Source organism: Camelina sativa, chromosome 12, assembly GCF_030686135.1.
Source record: "Camelina sativa cultivar CO46 ecotype springtype chromosome 12, ASM3068613v1".
NCBI classification, from domain to species: Eukaryota; Viridiplantae; Streptophyta; class Magnoliopsida; order Brassicales; family Brassicaceae; genus Camelina; species Camelina sativa.
Window position 1 is genome coordinate 20,332,852 of NC_141891.1, and position 18,679 is coordinate 20,351,530.

Genomic DNA, 18,679 nt, shown 5'->3' on the forward strand with positions numbered 1-18,679 from the left:
CCTAAGCAAACTACTCACAAATGCTAAACATGATGAACAAAGTTATAAACCCAGAAAATAACGAAACTTGCATCATTAGAAAGATATAGCAAATATCTACAATATTGAAGAAGGAATTAAACTCGAATTCCTAATACTTTGAGAGTTATTGAACAAACAAGTATGAAGAAATCTCTTGTTTTCTCCTTCAAAAGTAGAACAAAATCTAAGAGAAATAAAAAGCAAAAAGCATAAATTTCCAAAAGGGTAAATACTAGGTTTGAGGAATTCTAGAAAGTTGGACTCTTGGTGGCTGAAGGGTACAAGGCCCTTTTATAGGAAAAGTAGTGGAAGCCCTAAAAATGTTAAAAGACAAAATAGCTAGGCGGCTCGGTCAACTCGACCAGGTGCTCGGTCGACTGATCGGTCTAGTTGGCTCTTCTTGTACTCCTTCCACTTGGTCGAGTCCTTCTCCGTACACGGTCGAGTGTCTGGTCGAGTGGAACTTCAGACCTTCGTTCTTCAGCTTTAACTCCCTTGCTTTCTTCTCTTGATAGCTTCACTCCTCTTCAGCATTGCTTCCATGCTCCTTAGGCTCCAAAATCACCTGTTTATGCAAGAAAATATGCAATGCAATGCAACTATACTCTAATGCATGAACAGTCCTAAAAGCTATGCAATAATGGCTAAACTAGATAGCAAATGATGCAAAAGAGGTGAAAATACTAAGAGAAAACAGGGTAAAATATATGAACATCAGGCCTCCACGTGTCATAAGCCCAACAGAACTAAACTCATCACAACACTGAATCCATGACTTCTTTTCTTTTAAAAATGAGACCTTTTTTAAAACAACTAGATAATATATTTTAAAAAACTCACCGAGCATTCCTCTTCCCTTTATGCCGCCAACACATTCACTTCCTCTTCCTCTTCACTTCGGCGGAACCCCATAGATTTCATCGAAGGAAAAACCACAGGTTTGGTCTTCAACCACTAACAGTTCAACCTTTCATCTACCTCTGTTGTTTCCAATCTTACTTACATCCATCCATCTGAGATTTTGGGTCAATAGCAAATAGTTATTAGATCCTACAATTATGGTATGTAAGATTGATTTTTAACAATTGCATTTAAATGGCCATTGATTTACTTTGTACTTAATTTATGATCTTCTATATTATTCGATTTCAAAATCAAAGGCATTATACTACCTAATCATTCCAACATTATCAAATTTTTTTTTGGGGGGCCAAAATCCAAAATATAAACTTCTAATACGGCAATATATTTATATTATTATATAGGTGTAGTTAATATTTTCATTCCCATGATTACTATTTGATTTTCTTCCATTGATTTTTTTACTGCAATCGATTTATTTGATATTTCATTTTATTTTATTAAAAAAGCCGTAGATGTATATACTACCTAATCTTGGATCTTTCATTTTATTTGATAAATAGGTTCGGACCCGCACGTACGTGCGGGATTGATTTCAAAAACTAAGTTCGCTGCTATCATGTTTATAATATATTGCGTCTGTATGGGGTTATGTTTGTAATTTTTTAAGAACATTATTTGATTTGTTTTTAATTCGGGTTAGAAAAAAAAATTATCAGATTTGTTTTTGTTATTTATAAAGACATCCTCACCTCCATTGTGGACAGAATCCATCAGAAGGCACACAGCTGGACATCAAAATCTCTATCGGGTGCAGGCAAGCAAGTGCTCCTCAAGGTGGTCCTCTCCGCTATGCCTACGTATGCTATGTCAAGTTTTAAACTCCCCAGAACACTTTGTAAACGGATTCAATCGGCACTCACAAGATTTTGGTGGGACGCAAAACCTAAGTAGAGGAAAATCAATTGGATTTCATGGGACAGACTCACCCTTCCAAAGGCCATGGGTGGACTTGGTTTCAGAGAAATTGAGGAATTCAATGACGCCTTACTAGCAAAAGTCATCTGGAGACTTATCAACGATCCAAATTCTCTCCTTGCTCAAGTGCTCCTAGGGAAATACTGCAATTCTGTTCCCTTCTTAGAATGTAAAGCCCCTGCCAATCCTTCTCATGGATGGAGAGGCATTATAGCCGATAGAGATCTTCTTCGAAAGGGGCTGGGATGGATTGGTGGAAATGGGGAAAGTATCAATGTTTGGAGTGATGTCTGGCTTTCTACACCTACCCCGCTATCCCCTTTTGGTCCACCAACTGAACAGAACAAGGACCTCAAAGTGGCAGACCTCTTAAAACTGGACTCAAATGAATGGGATATCTCCAAAATTCGATCAATATTGCCTCACCTTGAGGATACCATCTATCTCCTGAGACCTAGTTCCCTCAAGACTGAGGACACCTTAGTGTGGTTACCTGCAAAGTCAGACATTTACTCTTCGAAATCAGGTTACAACGTAAACAAGAAAAATTCCTCTTCAAACTTCTTGGATAACTTTGATTGGCATGGCAACATCTGGAAGATCAAAACTTCTACTCAAGTTCGTCACTTCATGTGGAAAGCGGCTACAGAATCTCTCCCTACGGGACTGCAATTGACTTCAAGAGGAATCCAGGTCTCCTCCAACTGCAAACAATGTAGAGGTGTGGAATCTATTCTCCATGTTCTAAGGGACTATCCCTCTGCGACCTCAGTCTGGCAGCACGCTCCGCTAACACTCAGACCCTCTCTCATGCAAAAAAATTCTACACAATCTTTCCTCAAGACCCTCTCTTATCCTTCTTTCACGTTGCCTCAGCACTCACAGGAGAAGCCCTCCCCCTGCACAAACCTCCCCCCCCCCCCCACTGATATATCGCTTTCAGCCATTTATCCTTGAGTTCTCTGGAATTTGTGGACAGCTAAGAATCATCTCCTCTTTGAAGATGTGAATTTTTTGGAGGCAAACATTCTGAGGAAAGCCACAGCAGAAGCTCGTGAATGCCAAGAAGCTCTCTGCAACGCATCCCCCTCCCTCACCCCACTTCCCCCTACAACCAGAAATGAAAATGCCCTTCTGCCTACAGATTCCGGGGAACTCCTATTGGAGGTTGACACTGCTTGGATTGACTCCACTCGTCTATGTGGTGTGGGCTGGATTGGAAAAGCTGCTTCCCAAGATACTATCTTCCAGGGCTCCTCATCCTTCTTTCACGTTGCCTCAGCACTCACAGGAGAAGCCCTTGGGGTGAAGTTTGCTCAGTTAGCGCCCAGCTCGCGAGGCTTCTCTTCAGTCACTGTCAAATCGGACTCCAAAGTCGTAATAGATCTTCTCAACACAAAGTCATCAGTAAACGAACTAGTGGGTCTTCTACATGATATTCGATCCCTGAGTTGCAGTTTCTCTGCCTTATCGTTTGTGTTTATTCCTAGAGCAGCCAATATGGCAGCTGACTCTATTGCTTAAGCAGCCCTTGTTGCACTTGTTGTATCTTCCTCCTCTGTTGGAGTGACAAACCTTTAATCGTCTGAATGAAAATCTGTTTGACCAAAACAAAAAATGACACCTATATTAAAAAAATATGGTATGTTTATTTCGAAACAGCAAATAGTAAGAGAAATGTGGTGTATCATATGCAATATTTGATATTTTAAAGTTGAAATTAAGATTTTTTATGATCTCGTCTCATTATCTTTATTTTGGTCATGTTTTTTAAACAAATTTTTTATAATTTAATTTACTCGTTGTCATCTCATAACCAATCGTTCTTTAGCTACCATAAAATTTGGATTGATATGGCAATAGACCTGAATCAAATGTAAATCGGATTTTTTGACGGGTTAATTTTTTATCAAACCCGTGAAGTGTCAAATAAGCAAAAATAGTCAGAAAAATAAAAACTTCCCAAACCGGGTGATGTAAATTTTCAAGCGGGTCAAATTCTTACCGGTAAGCAAGTTGATGAACTAACTATCCAAATGATTCATGTATGCTACAGTTAAAAATAAATGAACCTCTTCTTGAAAATTCAACTTTGTTTAATTGAATTTTCTATTATTCAATTAGCCGGTTCATACTTCATAGTATATGTTTGATCCATGTATGCTCCATGAAGCATAAATGATCCATGTATGCTTCTAATTTATAATGATTATGGGTTCAACTGGTCATTTTTTAAAAAAGAATTGAATGGAATGTGTTGCTCCTTGTTTTTGTTACCATTTAGAAGTAATTTATTTTTCAAATTTTAACATGTGGCCCCTACACTATTCCTACTGTCTTTTTTTTTTAAGAATCGTAGAAGAAAATTGTTCCTTTTCAAATTGTATAAAGAATAGATTTTTCTATTCATTCATGTTTTATCATTTTTTCTTTTCAGGATCGTTCTTTTTTATTCTTACTAGGTAATGTCCTGCGCAAATGCGTGAATTGTTGTATAATAGAATATATTAATTAATTTAAATTTATTTGATAATCATAAAAAAACTTAACAAATCAATTTAAATGTCATTAACATTTTTTACATTTTTATTTATTCAAATCATACAATATCAAAATATATAAATTATTTAAATATAATCATATATACATTATACATATCTCTTAAAGTAATTTGTTTTTGATTGTTCAACTTTGAAAATAATTTTCATTAGTATTTTTGAGCATCTGAGGTAATAAAATATTATAAATAAAAAACGAAATTTTACTATGTGAATTAAATATATAATTTAAGTTTTTCATATAAACTAACACATAACCTAAAGTATTTAATAATTAAAAACTAAACTATTTTGAAAGTAAAAAAAATATATTTCCTATAAAATCATATGAAGTGCAATCAAAGTTTTTTAAAGAGTTTTAAAAGGTTTTTTAAACACCTTGTAAAAGCGTTTACAAGGTTTTTAAAAGGTTTTCAAAAAGTTTTTAAAAGGTTTTTAAAAGGTTTTCAAATGGTTTTTAAAAAGATTTTTAAAAGGTTTTAAAACACCTTGTAAATGCTTTTACAATGTTTTTAAAAACCTTATGAAAACGTTTACAAGGTTTTTATAAGGATTTTTAAAAAGTTTTAAAAAGTTTTTAAACACCTTGTAAACGCTTTTAAAAGCTTTTTAAAAGCATTTACAAGGTTTTTAAAAGCGTTTACAAGGTTTTTAAAAGCGTTTACAAGGTTTTTAAACACATTGTAAATGCTTTTAAAAGGTTTTTAAAAGTGTTTACAATGTTTTTATAAGGTATAAATTCCAATATTTTTGGTGGGAAAAGTTTTCGATTTTGGCGAGAAAATTATTTTTTGGCGGGAAAAAAAATTATTTTTTGACGGGAAATTTTTTTGATTTTGGCGGAAATTTTTTTTTATTTTTGGCGGGAGAATATTTTCGATTTTGATGACTAGACATTCTTGCTGTCACTCAAAAAAGGGTAATTTGATCATCATTTTGTATATAAAGAGGGGTAGTTTTAAAAATGGTCAACATGAAGGGGTATTTTTAAAAAGGGGTATGGAAAAAGGGGCATTTTTGAGAATGACCCTTGTTTTTTTTATATAGAAAAATCTTTAAAGTTGAAACAAGTATTTGTATGGTGGTGGTGAATGATGATGAATGTATGCAATGGTGATATGAATGGAATGATGGATGGGTGTTTCAATTCCCCTTATGCTGTTGCAGTATAAGAGGTATCAATCCTAAATGAGTGTTTGTGAACAGTTAAGATGTGCATATGAATCTAAGTTAAGACAAATGTAAAGATTGCTTGTCACTAACAATCCTAAGATGGAAATGTAAAATGCAGAAAATAAACTATAAGAACCAAGAACTAAATGCAAATAAAACTGAATGATTGTAACAGTAATGAAGCAAGAACAGAAATATAAACTACTACTAATGAACTAATGCAAGACAATAATGAACATGACAATGAGTAAATGATACAGAAATGCAAATAGGAATGAAACAGGACAATCACAAATCATAAACAAGAGTTTTGGGGATGAACTCGAGCAGCCACTCGACCGAGTGTAGGTCGAGTGAGAGGTCGAGCTGGTTAAATCCGGAAAACAGAGCAACACAATAAAAACAGAGCAATGCAAATACGAATCAATCAACAAGCAAGCAACAGGATTAAGACTTTAAAATCAATAAACAAAGAAGGTCCTGAGGATGGATTCATGGGATAAACTAATCATTGTGGTTATCTAACTTGGTCAACAAATCTCAAGCAAACTTTGAGCTAACCTCTAGACATATAAATCTAAGACAAGTTTCTCCCACTCTCATGGTCAAGAAACAATCAAACCTATGCAATTCTAGACTTGTTCTCACACAGTAAAGAATCTACACAAGCAGGCATTAAGCAATACATCTCAAACCAAACAAGACCTCTAATCTCTTAGCAAGCCTAATGGTAAGCTCTAGATCTAGCCTTATCTATGGTTCTTAAACATTGGTGTGATGCTAAGAAGCTTGAAATCAGATCATACCCTCTCGGATATAGGATCAGCATTAAGAACATCTAGCCTAGAAAAGATCTACAACAATCAAGCTTGACCAAAATTCACACAAACCACAAGATCAATCCATCCTAACCCATCCTCAAGATCCTAAGCAAACTACTCACAACAATACATGATGAACAAAGTCAAAAACCCAGAAAATATTGAAACTTGCATTATTAGAAAGATGAAACAAAGATCTTCAATATTAAAGAAAGGATCAAACTCAAATTCTCAATATTAAGAAAGTTATGAAACTAACAATATTGAGGAATTTAGTCTTTTTCAAGTACAAGATCTAAGAAAAATAAAAGTGCAAAAAGAAATATTCCCAAAAGGGTAAAAACTAGGTTTAGAGAATATCTAAAAAGTTGGACTCTTTTGGTGGCTGCAGGTACAAGGCTTTATATAGGAGAGGAGGTGGAAGCCCTAAAAATGCAAAAAGTCAAAGTAGTCAACGGCTTGCTTTTTGCTGCCACTTAACCCCACACTCGACCGCACGTGGTCGAGCTCCTTGACCAAAGTTTGAAATTCAAAAGATTTTCTTCTTTTTCTCCCTCCACTCGATCATTCAAGAGAAATGGGAATCAAATGGGCCTTAGTTTCTTCACAACTCGGTCGAGTACCTCTCGTGGGCCGGTCGAGTGGGCTTGCGAGTCTACTTCCACAAGTCCAAATCTCTCCAAACCCATCTACACTTTCATTAAAAAGTCTGCCCAACACAAACATAAAAGAAAAGAAATCAAAACTACAAAGAAAATTAAGCATATATACAATGATACCTTAGGGACTTCCTCCCTAGTGAGCTTGTTTAAAGTCACTAAGCTTGACTTTTGATGCCTTTTCAGGCTTGGTTTAGAGACCAAGGAGGTGATGAAATCCTCCCTGGCACCACTTGATCAATGTGAAACTGATCCTTGATCATTTCACCCTTCACACATAACCCTTGTTTCTTCTTAATCTTGAACCTTGGTCTTGCCTTCTTCAAAGACCTCTTGTTAAGTTTGACTTGGAGATCCTTCACCATCTCAGTCAACTCTTGAACTGAACTCTTGAGCTTTTCCACTGATTCATCTTGAAGAGAGAGCTTGGCCTTTGGAGTTGCCACTTCACTTGAAACCTCATGACCACCTTTGTCTTTGATAGTAAAAGGTTGATCATCAATAGTAGGCAGGTTGGTTGGGTTATAGATGTCAAACTTCATGGTTAAACCCTGCGCAATGTTCAAGGTTACAAGACCTTCCTTGATATCTATAACAGCTCCAGCAGTGGCTAAGAATGGCCTCCCTAGAATGATAGGATCTTCAGGCTCCTTATCCATCTCTATAACCACAAAGTCTGTAGGAATTCTTGCCTTTCCTATCTTGACTGGAATGTTTTCCAACTTACCAACTACATCCCTGTTTGATCCATCAGCTAGACATATGTGAAGGTTGGTGGACTTGAATTCAGTGTGCCCAAGCTTTTGTGCTATAGAGTAAGGCATTACACTGATAGATGCTCCCAAGTCACATAAGCACTGGTTGTAGTGAAGATAGCTAAATGAGCAAGGCAGATAGAAGGGACCTGGATCTTCAAGTTTAGTTGGGAAGATAACTTCCTCAATCTCTTCAAGATCCTTCTTGTTTTGATTCTGAGTCTTCTTCTTTGACATCTCAAGTAGAAAATCTTGAGAGAGAGGATATGGAGCATACTGTTCCAAGGCAGGTCCTCTCTCTTCTTCTTGGTAAGCAATGATAACCTCTTATATGGCCATCACTTCATCTTTCTCAATCACAACCTCTTCCTTCAAAGCCTTCACTTCTTCTTGTTGCAAAGCCATCATTTCTTTTTTCTCAATAATTTTCCTTAGTTCCTTCAGCTTCTGTGCCTTGAAACGTCCTGGGAATGGTAGAGGCGGTTTGTAAGCAGGAGGAATGTACTTGGCAAGCTTAACAGCTTCAGATTCCTCAAATCGATCGACCACTCGAGCTGACACTCGGTCGAGTGCTGGCTCGAGCACATGGTCGAGTGCACTACCAGATTCCGTCTGCTTTGCACAATCTTCACTCTGAGCTTCAAGAAATGACCAATCATCCCCATCTTGAACTTCACTGTCCCCAGTGACTTCTTCCTCATGGAAAAGAATGGCTTTTGCAGTAAACTCCCTTGGGTTTTGAACAGCTTTTCCAGGGAGTTGAGTAGGCTTAGGAGCTGAAGTAGAAGCAAGGTTGCTCTCCATATACTTCACTCTAGAGTTGAGAACTTTAAACTTCATGTTGAGATCATTGTACTGGGATGTTAGCCTTTGGTTCAACTCAGAAAACTGTTTGGCTTCCTCAATCTTTCCATTGGTTTGTCCAATCAACAGATGTTGCATCATTGCTCTTAAGTCTTGTTCCTGGCCTTCGGAGGTCTGAAACCATGGAGGGGGACACAATTGAGGCTGGAACACTTGATGTTGCTGCTTGGGTGCATAGTTGTTTTGCTGTTGAGGTTGTTGAGGTGGATAGACTTGATCTTGAGGAATGGCTACATTAGTGCTTCTATAGGAGAGGTTGTTTTGCTTGAATCCTCCTCCTTGGTTGTAGCTTTTGAATCCTCTCTGGTTTTGCATATAACAGAGCTCAGCAAACTCTCTCTCCCCCTCTTGAACTTGACACTCTTCTTCACCAATAAAGTTAATGGTCTTTTGTTGGCTAAGGAGGATCTTTTCTAGCTTCTCATTGACCATCCTCAAGTCCTTCTTGTACTTGTCCTCTTGATCATTGGATGGGAACCTTATTGCTCTGTCATAGTCCTCATTGTAGTTGCCATCTGACTGAGCAAGATTTTCAACCAATTCCCAGCCTTCTTCCACATTCTTGTTGAGGAAGTTACCATTTGAGGCGATATGAAGAAGCATTCTGATCTTGGGGAGAATTCCTCTATAAAGAGTGCTTAGCAAGGACTCATTGCTAAAGCCATGGTGAGGACACTGAGTTTGGAACCCTTTGAATCTCTCCCAAGCTTCACAAAAGCTCTCATTATTCCTTTGTGCAAATCCAGAAATTTCATTCCTCAATCTAGTAGTTCTTGCATTGGAGAAGAACTTAGCCAAGAAAGCTTTCTTACAAGCATCCCATGTTGTGATTGCTCCAGTTGGAAGTGTCTTCTCCCATAGATGAGCTTTGTCTCCAAGTGAGAAAGGGAACAACCTAAGCTTGAAGCCATCTTCACTCACACCATTGATCTTGGTGAGACCACATATCCTATCAAACTCATCAAGGTGGTCTAGGGGGTCTTCCATTGGCAATCCATGGAATTTGTTTGCTTGAATCATAGAGATCAATCCACTCTTGATCTCATAGTTGTTGTTGGCAACTGCAGGAGGCACAATACTAGCTCTTTGGTTATGTGTGTTTGGTGCATCTCCAGCACCAATGTTTCTTGCCCTTGGAGCTTGTTGATCTTGTTGCTCCATTAGCAATTGTTGTTCTTGTTCCGGATAGATTCTTGTTCTCTGCTGTCTCAGGTCCCTTGGTGGTCGGTTGATGTGATCAAGGAGTCTCTGAAGATTGTGATGACCCTTTGACCTTGTTTGCATCAACAGGCGCGAGTACAGACTCGGACAGGCACTCGGTCGAGCGCATGCTCGAGTTGGTGGTCGAGTCGACTGGGAAGTGATGTCTATTTGTATCCGGCTTCTGACTCGATCAAGTACTCGGTCACTCACTCGGTCAAGTGGTGCTCGAGTTGATGGTCGAGTTGGTACCTGAAACTCAATCACAGACAAGTAGTAGAAGAATCGAGATCAATAGCGAACAAGGGGATAACATAACTTAATCTTAGACTTCTATTGATCCTAATTGTCACAAAACACACTCAAATGGGCAACGGCGCCAAATTGAAACTTGGTTTTTATGGTGGATGGATGATGAATGAGATATGATGTGATGATGGTGAACAGGCAGAATGCAAGGAGTTTCAATTACCCTTATGCTGTTGTAGTATAAGAGATGTCAATCCTAAATGAGTGTATGCAAGCAATCATGATAGGAATATTTGTCTAAGTTAAGCCAAATATGTAGGATGTTTGTCACTAACAACCTAATGATGAATGTAAAATGCAGAAAGTAAAAGCTATTAAGAACAAGATACTAAATGCAATAGAATAGGATGATCTAAACAACTATGCAATGAAACAGAAACTATAGTAATGCAAGACAAGTAAAGAACTAATGCAACAAGATTGAACAGAAAACTAAATGAATGCAACATGAATGCAACTAAAATGAAACAGGAAATGAGACAGGACAAACACAAAGCATAAACAAGAATTCTGGGGATGAGCTCGAGCAAGCACTCGATCGAGTACAGGGTCGAGTTGAATAAACGCGAGAAACAGAGCAATGCAAACAAAACAGAGCAAGACAAAAGTAAATCAAACAACAGGCAAACAACAGGATATAAACTAGGAAATCAATAGATAAGAAAGGTCTTGAGGAGGGATTCATGGGCTGGACTAATGGTTATGGTCATCTAACTTGGTCAACAAATCTCAAACAACTTGAGCTAATCTCTAGACAATGATCTCCTAGAACATGTTAATCCACTCTCATGGCAAAAACAATCAAGCTCATAAATTTCTAGACTAGTTCTCACATAGCAAAGAGCTTATACAAGCAAGCATTAAGCAACAAATCATTTATGTCAAAAATCAAACAAGACATCTAATCTCTTAGCATGCCTAATGATAATCTCTAGATCTAGCCTTATATAGCAACCTAGACATTGGTGTGATGCTAAGAAGCTTAAAATCAAACCCTACCCTCTCGGTTATAGGATCAGCATAGAGTATATCTAGCCTAGAAGAGATCTATAACAAACAAGCTTGACCTAGCTAAACAAACCACAATCATAATCCAGCCTAACCCATCCTCAAGATCCTAAGCAAACTACTCACAAATGCTAAACATGATGAACAAAGTTATAAACCCAGAAAATAACGAAACTTGCATCATTAGAAAGATATAGCAAATATCTACAATATTGAAGAAGGAATTAAACTCGAATTCCTAATACTTTGAGAGTTATTGAACAAACAAGTATGAAGAAATCTCTTGTTTTCTCCTTCAAAAGTAGAACAAAATCTAAGAGAAATAAAAAGCAAAAAGCATAAATTTCCAAAAGGGTAAATACTAGGTTTGAGGAATTCTAGAAAGTTGGACTCTTGGTGGCTGAAGGGTACAAGGCCCTTTTATAGGAAAAGTAGTGGAAGCCCTAAAAATGTTAAAAGACAAAATAGCTAGGCGGCTCGGTCAACTCGACCAGGTGCTCGGTCGACTGATCGGTCTAGTTGGCTCTTCTTGTACTCCTTCCACTTGGTCGAGTCCTTCTCCGTACACGGTCGAGTGTCTGGTCGAGTGGAACTTCAGACCTTCGTTCTTCAGCTTTAACTCCCTTGCTTTCTTCTCTTGATAGCTTCACTCCTCTTCAGCATTGCTTCCATGCTCCTTAGGCTCCAAAATCACCTGTTTATGCAAGAAAATATGCAATGCAATGCAACTATACTCTAATGCATGAACAGTCCTAAAAGCTATGCAATAATGGCTAAACTAGATAGCAAATGATGCAAAAGAGGTGAAAATACTAAGAGAAAACAGGGTAAAATATATGAACATCAGGCCTCCACGTGTCATAAGCCCAACAGAACTAAACTCATCACAACACTGAATCCATGACTTCTTTTCTTTTAAAAATGAGACCTTTTTTAAAACAACTAGATAATATATTTAAAAAAACTCACCGAGCATTCCTCTTCCCTTTATGCCGCCAACACATTCACTTCCTCTTCCTCTTCACTTCGGCGGAACCCCATAGATTTCATCGAAGGAAAAACCACAGGTTTGGTCTTCAACCACTAACAGTTCAACCTTTCATCTACCTCTGTTGTTTCCAATCTTACTTACATCCATCCATCTGAGATTTTGGGTCAATAGCAAATAGTTATTAGATCCTACAATTATGGTATGTAAGATTGATTTTTAACAATTGCATTTAAATGGCCATTGATTTACTTTGTACTTAATTTATGATCTTCTATATTATTCGATTTCAAAATCAAAGGCATTATACTACCTAATCATTCCAACATTATCAAATTTTTTTTTGGGGGGCCAAAATCCAAAATATAAACTTCTAATACGGCAATATATTTATATTATTATATAGGTGTAGTTAATATTTTCATTCCCATGATTACTATTTGATTTTCTTCCATTGATTTTTTTACTGCAATCGATTTATTTGATATTTCATTTTATTTTATTAAAAAAGCCGTAGATGTATATACTACCTAATCTTGGATCTTTCATTTTATTTGATAAATAGGTTCGGACCCGCACGTACGTGCGGGATTGATTTCAAAAACTAAGTTCGCTGCTATCATGTTTATAATATATTGCGTCTGTATGGGGTTATGTTTGTAATTTTTTAAGAACATTATTTGATTTGTTTTTAATTCGGGTTAGAAAAAAAAATTATCAGATTTGTTTTTGTTATTTATAAAGACATCCTCACCTCCATTGTGGACAGAATCCATCAGAAGGCACACAGCTGGACATCAAAATCTCTATCGGGTGCAGGCAAGCAAGTGCTCCTCAAGGTGGTCCTCTCCGCTATGCCTACGTATGCTATGTCAAGTTTTAAACTCCCCAGAACACTTTGTAAACGGATTCAATCGGCACTCACAAGATTTTGGTGGGACGCAAAACCTAAGTAGAGGAAAATCAATTGGATTTCATGGGACAGACTCACCCTTCCAAAGGCCATGGGTGGACTTGGTTTCAGAGAAATTGAGGAATTCAATGACGCCTTACTAGCAAAAGTCATCTGGAGACTTATCAACGATCCAAATTCTCTCCTTGCTCAAGTGCTCCTAGGGAAATACTGCAATTCTGTTCCCTTCTTAGAATGTAAAGCCCCTGCCAATCCTTCTCATGGATGGAGAGGCATTATAGCCGATAGAGATCTTCTTCGAAAGGGGCTGGGATGGATTGGTGGAAATGGGGAAAGTATCAATGTTTGGAGTGATGTCTGGCTTTCTACACCTACCCCGCTATCCCCTTTTGGTCCACCAACTGAACAGAACAAGGACCTCAAAGTGGCAGACCTCTTAAAACTGGACTCAAATGAATGGGATATCTCCAAAATTCGATCAATATTGCCTCACCTTGAGGATACCATCTATCTCCTGAGACCTAGTTCCCTCAAGACTGAGGACACCTTAGTGTGGTTACCTGCAAAGTCAGACATTTACTCTTCGAAATCAGGTTACAACGTAAACAAGAAAAATTCCTCTTCAAACTTCTTGGATAACTTTGATTGGCATGGCAACATCTGGAAGATCAAAACTTCTACTCAAGTTCGTCACTTCATGTGGAAAGCGGCTACAGAATCTCTCCCTACGGGACTGCAATTGACTTCAAGAGGAATCCAGGTCTCCTCCAACTGCAAACAATGTAGAGGTGTGGAATCTATTCTCCATGTTCTAAGGGACTATCCCTCTGCGACCTCAGTCTGGCAGCACGCTCCGCTAACACTCAGACCCTCTCTCATGCAAACAAATTCTACACAATCTTTCCTCAAGACCCTCTCTTATCCTTCTTTCACGTTGCCTCAGCACTCACAGGAGAAGCCCTCCCCCTGCACAAACCTCCCCCCCCCCCCCCACTGATATATCGCTTTCAGCCATTTATCCTTGAGTTCTCTGGAATTTGTGGACAGCTAAGAATCATCTCCTCTTTGAAGATGTGAATTTTTTGGAGGCAAACATTCTGAGGAAAGCCACAGCAGAAGCTCATGAATGCCAAGAAGCTCTCTGCAACGCATCCCCCTCCCTCACCCCACTTCCCCCTACAACCAGAAATGAAAATGCCCTTCTGCCTACAGATTCCGGGGAACTCCTATTGGAGGTTGACACTGCTTGGATTGACTCCACTCGTCTATGTGGTGTGGGCTGGATTGGAAAAGCTGCTTCCCAAGATACTATCTTCCAGGGCTCCTCATCCTTCTTTCACGTTGCCTCAACACTCACAGGAGAAGCCCTTGGGGTGAAGTTTGCTCAGTTAGCGCCCAGCTCGCGAGGCTTCTCTTCAGTCACTGTCAAATCGGACTCCAAAGTCGTAATAGATCTTCTCAACACAAAGTCATCAGTAAACGAACTAGTGGGTCTTCTACATGATATTCGATCCCTGAGTTGCAGTTTCTCTGCCTTATCGTTTGTGTTTATTCCTAGAGCAGCCAATATGGCAGCTGACTCTATTGCTTAAGCAGCCCTTGTTGCACTTGTTGTATCTTCCTCCTCTGTTGGAGTGACAAACCTTTAATCGTCTGAATGAAAATCTGTTTGACCAAAACAAAAAATGACACCTATATTAAAAAAATATGGTATGTTTATTTCGAGACAGCAAATAGTAAGAGAAATGTGGTGTATCATATGCAATATTTGATATTTTAAAGTTGAAATTAAGATTTTTTATGATCTCGTCTCATTATCTTTATTTTGGTCATGTTTTTTAAACAAATTTTTTATAATTTAATTTACTCGTTGTCATCTCATAACCAATCGTTCTTTAGCTACCATAAAATTTGGATTGATATGGCAATAGACCTGAATCAAATGTAAATCGGATTTTTTGACGGGTTAATTTTTTATCAAACCCGTGAAGTGTCAAATAAGCAAAAATAGTCAGAAAAATAAAAACTTCCCAAACCGGGTGATGTAAATTTTCAAGCGGGTCAAATTCTTACCGGTAAGCAAGTTGATGAACTAACTATCCAAATGATTCATGTATGCTACAGTTAAAAATAAATGAACCTCTTCTTGAAAATTCAACTTTGTTTAATTGAATTTTCTATTATTCAATTAGCCGGTTCATACTTCATAGTATATGTTTGATCCATGTATGCTCCATGAAGCATAAATGATCCATGTATGCTTCTAATTTATAATGATTATGGGTTCAACTGGTCATTTTTTAAAAAAGAATTGAATGGAATGTGTTGCTCCTTGTTTTTGTTACCATTTAGAAGTAATTTATTTTTCAAATTTTAACATGTGGCCCCTACACTATTCCTACTGTCTTTTTTTTTTAAGAATCGTAGAAGAAAATTGTTCCTTTTCAAATTGTATAAAGAATAGATTTTTCTATTCATTCATGTTTTATCATTTTTTCTTTTCAGGATCGTTCTTTTTTATTCTTACTAGGTAATGTCCTGCGCAAATGCGTGAATTGTTGTATAATAGAATATATTAATTAATTTAAATTTATTTGATAATCATAAAAAAACTTAACAAATCAATTTAAATGTCATTAACATTTTTTACATTTTTATTTATTCAAATCATACAATATCAAAATATATAAATTATTTAAATATAATCATATATACATTATACATATCTCTTAAAGTAATTTGTTTTTGATTGTTCAACTTTGAAAATAATTTTCATTAGTATTTTTGAGCATCTGAGGTAATAAAATATTATAAATAAAAAACGAAATTTTACTATGTGAATTAAATATATAATTTAAGTTTTTCATATAAACTAACACATAACCTAAAGTATTTAATAATTAAAAACTAAACTATTTTGAAAGTAAAAAAAATGTATTTCCTATAAAATCATATGAAGTGCAATCAAAGTTTTAAAATACGATTTTTTATATATTCCCCTTAGTTTAAGATATATTGCTAGGTTTAGTTATAATTTGTAATCCTTGTGGTAAAAGATAGATAGAAAAGAAAAAATCAATTTGTTTTTTTGAGAATTTGTTAAAAATACCCTTTTTGGTATACTCCTTTTAAAAAATACACCCTTTTTTGGCCATTTTTATTTTTGCCCTCCTTTAATTTTTAATGACCATTTTACCCTTAGATGAAAAATATTTTAATCAATAAAAACAAAATCAAAATTTTCCCGCCAAAAAAATTTCCGACATATTTTCCCGCCAAAATTTTTTTGTCAAAAAAAATTTGATAAAAATTTCCGACAAAAAAATTTTCCCGCCAAAATTTTTCTTGCCAAAAAAAAATTACAAGGTTTTTAAAAGGTTTTATAAGGTTTCTACCTTATAAAAGCCTTATAAACACCTTGTAAAGCCTTTTAGAAGATTTTTTAAAGAGTTTTAAAAGGTTTTTTAAACACCTTGTAAAAGCGTTTACAAGGTTTTTAAAAGGTTTTCAAAAAGTTTTTAAAAGGTTTTCAAATGGTTTTTAAAAAGATTTTTAAAAGGTTTTAAAACACCTTGTAAATGCTTTTACAATGTTTTTAAAAACCTTATGAAAACGTTTACAAGGTTTTTATAAGGATTTTTAAAAAGTTTTAAAAAGTTTTTAAACACCTTGTAAACGCTTTTAAAAGCTTTTTAAAAGCATTTACAAGGTTTTTAAAAGCGTTTACAAGGTTTTTAAAAGCGTTTACAAGGTTTTTAAACACATTGTAAATGCTTTTAAAAGGTTTTTAAAAGTGTTTACAATGTTTTTATAAGGTATAAATTCCAATATTTTTGGTGGGAAAAGTCTTCGATTTTGGCGAGAAAATTATTTTTTGGCGGGAAAAAAAATTAGTTTTTGACGGGAAAATTTTTTGATTTTGGCGGAAATTTTTTTTTATTTTTGGCGGGAGAATATTTTCGATTTTGATGACTAGACATTCTTGCTGTCACTCAAAAAAGGGTAATTTGATCATTTTGTATATAAAGAGGGGTAGTTTTAAAAATGGTCAACATGAAGGGGTATTTTTAAAAAGGGGTATGGAAAAAGGGGCATTTTTGAGAATGGCCCTTGTTTTTTTTATATAGAAAAATCTTTAAAGTTGAAACAAGTATTTGTATGGTGGTGGTGAATGATGATGAATGTATGCAATGGTGATATGAATGGAATGATGGATGGGTGTTTCAATTCCCCTTATGCTGTTGCAGTATAAGAGGTATCAATCCTAAATGAGTGTTTGTGAACAGTTAAGATGTGCATATGAATCTAAGTTAAGACAAATGTAAAGATTGCTTGTCACTAACAATCCTAAGATGGAAATGTAAAATGCAGAAAATAAACTACAAGAACCAAGAACTAAATGCAAATAAAACTGAATGATTGTAACAGTAATGAAGCAAGAACAGAAATATAAACTACTACTAATGAACTAATGCAAGACAATAATGAACAGGACAATGAGTAAATGATACAGAAATGCAAATAGGAATGAAACAGGACAATCACAAATCATAAACAAGAGTTTTGGGGATGAACTCGAGCAGCCACTCGACCGAGTGTAGGTCGAGTGAGAGGTCGAGCTGGTTAAATCCGGAAAACAGAGCAACACAATAAAAACAGAGCAATGCAAATACGAATCAATCAACAAGCAAGCAACAGGATTAAGACTTTAAAATCAATAAACAAAGAAGGTCCTGAGGATGGATTCATGGGATAAACTAATCATTGTGGTTATCTAACTTGGTCAACAAATCTCAAGCAAACTTTGAGCTAACCTCTAGACATATAAATCTAAGACAAGTTTCTCCCACTCTCATGGTCAAGAAACAATCAAACCTATGCAATTCTAGACTTGTTCTCACACAGTAAAGAATCTACACAAGCAGGCATTAAGCAATACATCTCAAACCAAACAAGACCTCTAATCTCTTAGCAAGCCTAATGGTAAGCTCTAGATCTAGCCTTATCTATGGTTCTTAAACATTGGTGTGATGCTAAGAAGCTTGAAATCAGATCATACCCTCTCGGATATAGGATCAGCATTAAGAACATCTAGCCTAGAAGAGATCTACAACAATCAAGCTTGACCAAAATTCACACAAACCACAAGATCAATCCATCCTAACCCATCCTCAAGATCCTAAGCAAACTACTCACAACAATACATGATGAACAAAGTCAAAAACCCAGAAAATATTGAAACTTGCATTATTAGAAAGATGAAACAAAGATCTTCAATATTAAAGAAAGGATCAAACTCAAATTCTCAATATTAAGAAAGTTATGAAACTAACAATATTGAGGAATTTAGTCTTTTTCAAGTACAAGATCTAAGAAAAATAAAAGTGCAAAAAGAAATATTTCCAAAAGGGTAAAAACTAGGTTTAGAGAATATCTAAAAAGTTGGACTCTTTTGGTGGCTGCAGGTACAAGGCTTTATATAGGAGAGGAGGTGGAAGCCCTAAAAATGCAAAAAGTCAAAGTAGTCAACGGCTTGGTCAACTCGACCAGTGCTCGGTCGAGTAGGTGGTC

The 18,679-nt window shown here is 36.2% G+C and overlaps 1 non-coding gene across 1 annotated transcript; it reads left to right on the forward strand.

Moving 5' to 3' along the window:
* Positions 1-9,348: 9,348 nt before the first annotated feature.
* On the forward strand, positions 9,349-9,455 carry LOC147930802 (small nucleolar RNA R71). Its single transcript, XR_015576767.1, has one exon. It is a non-coding gene; the product is annotated as a small nucleolar RNA R71 (small nucleolar RNA).
* Positions 9,456-18,679: the final 9,224 nt, after the last annotated feature.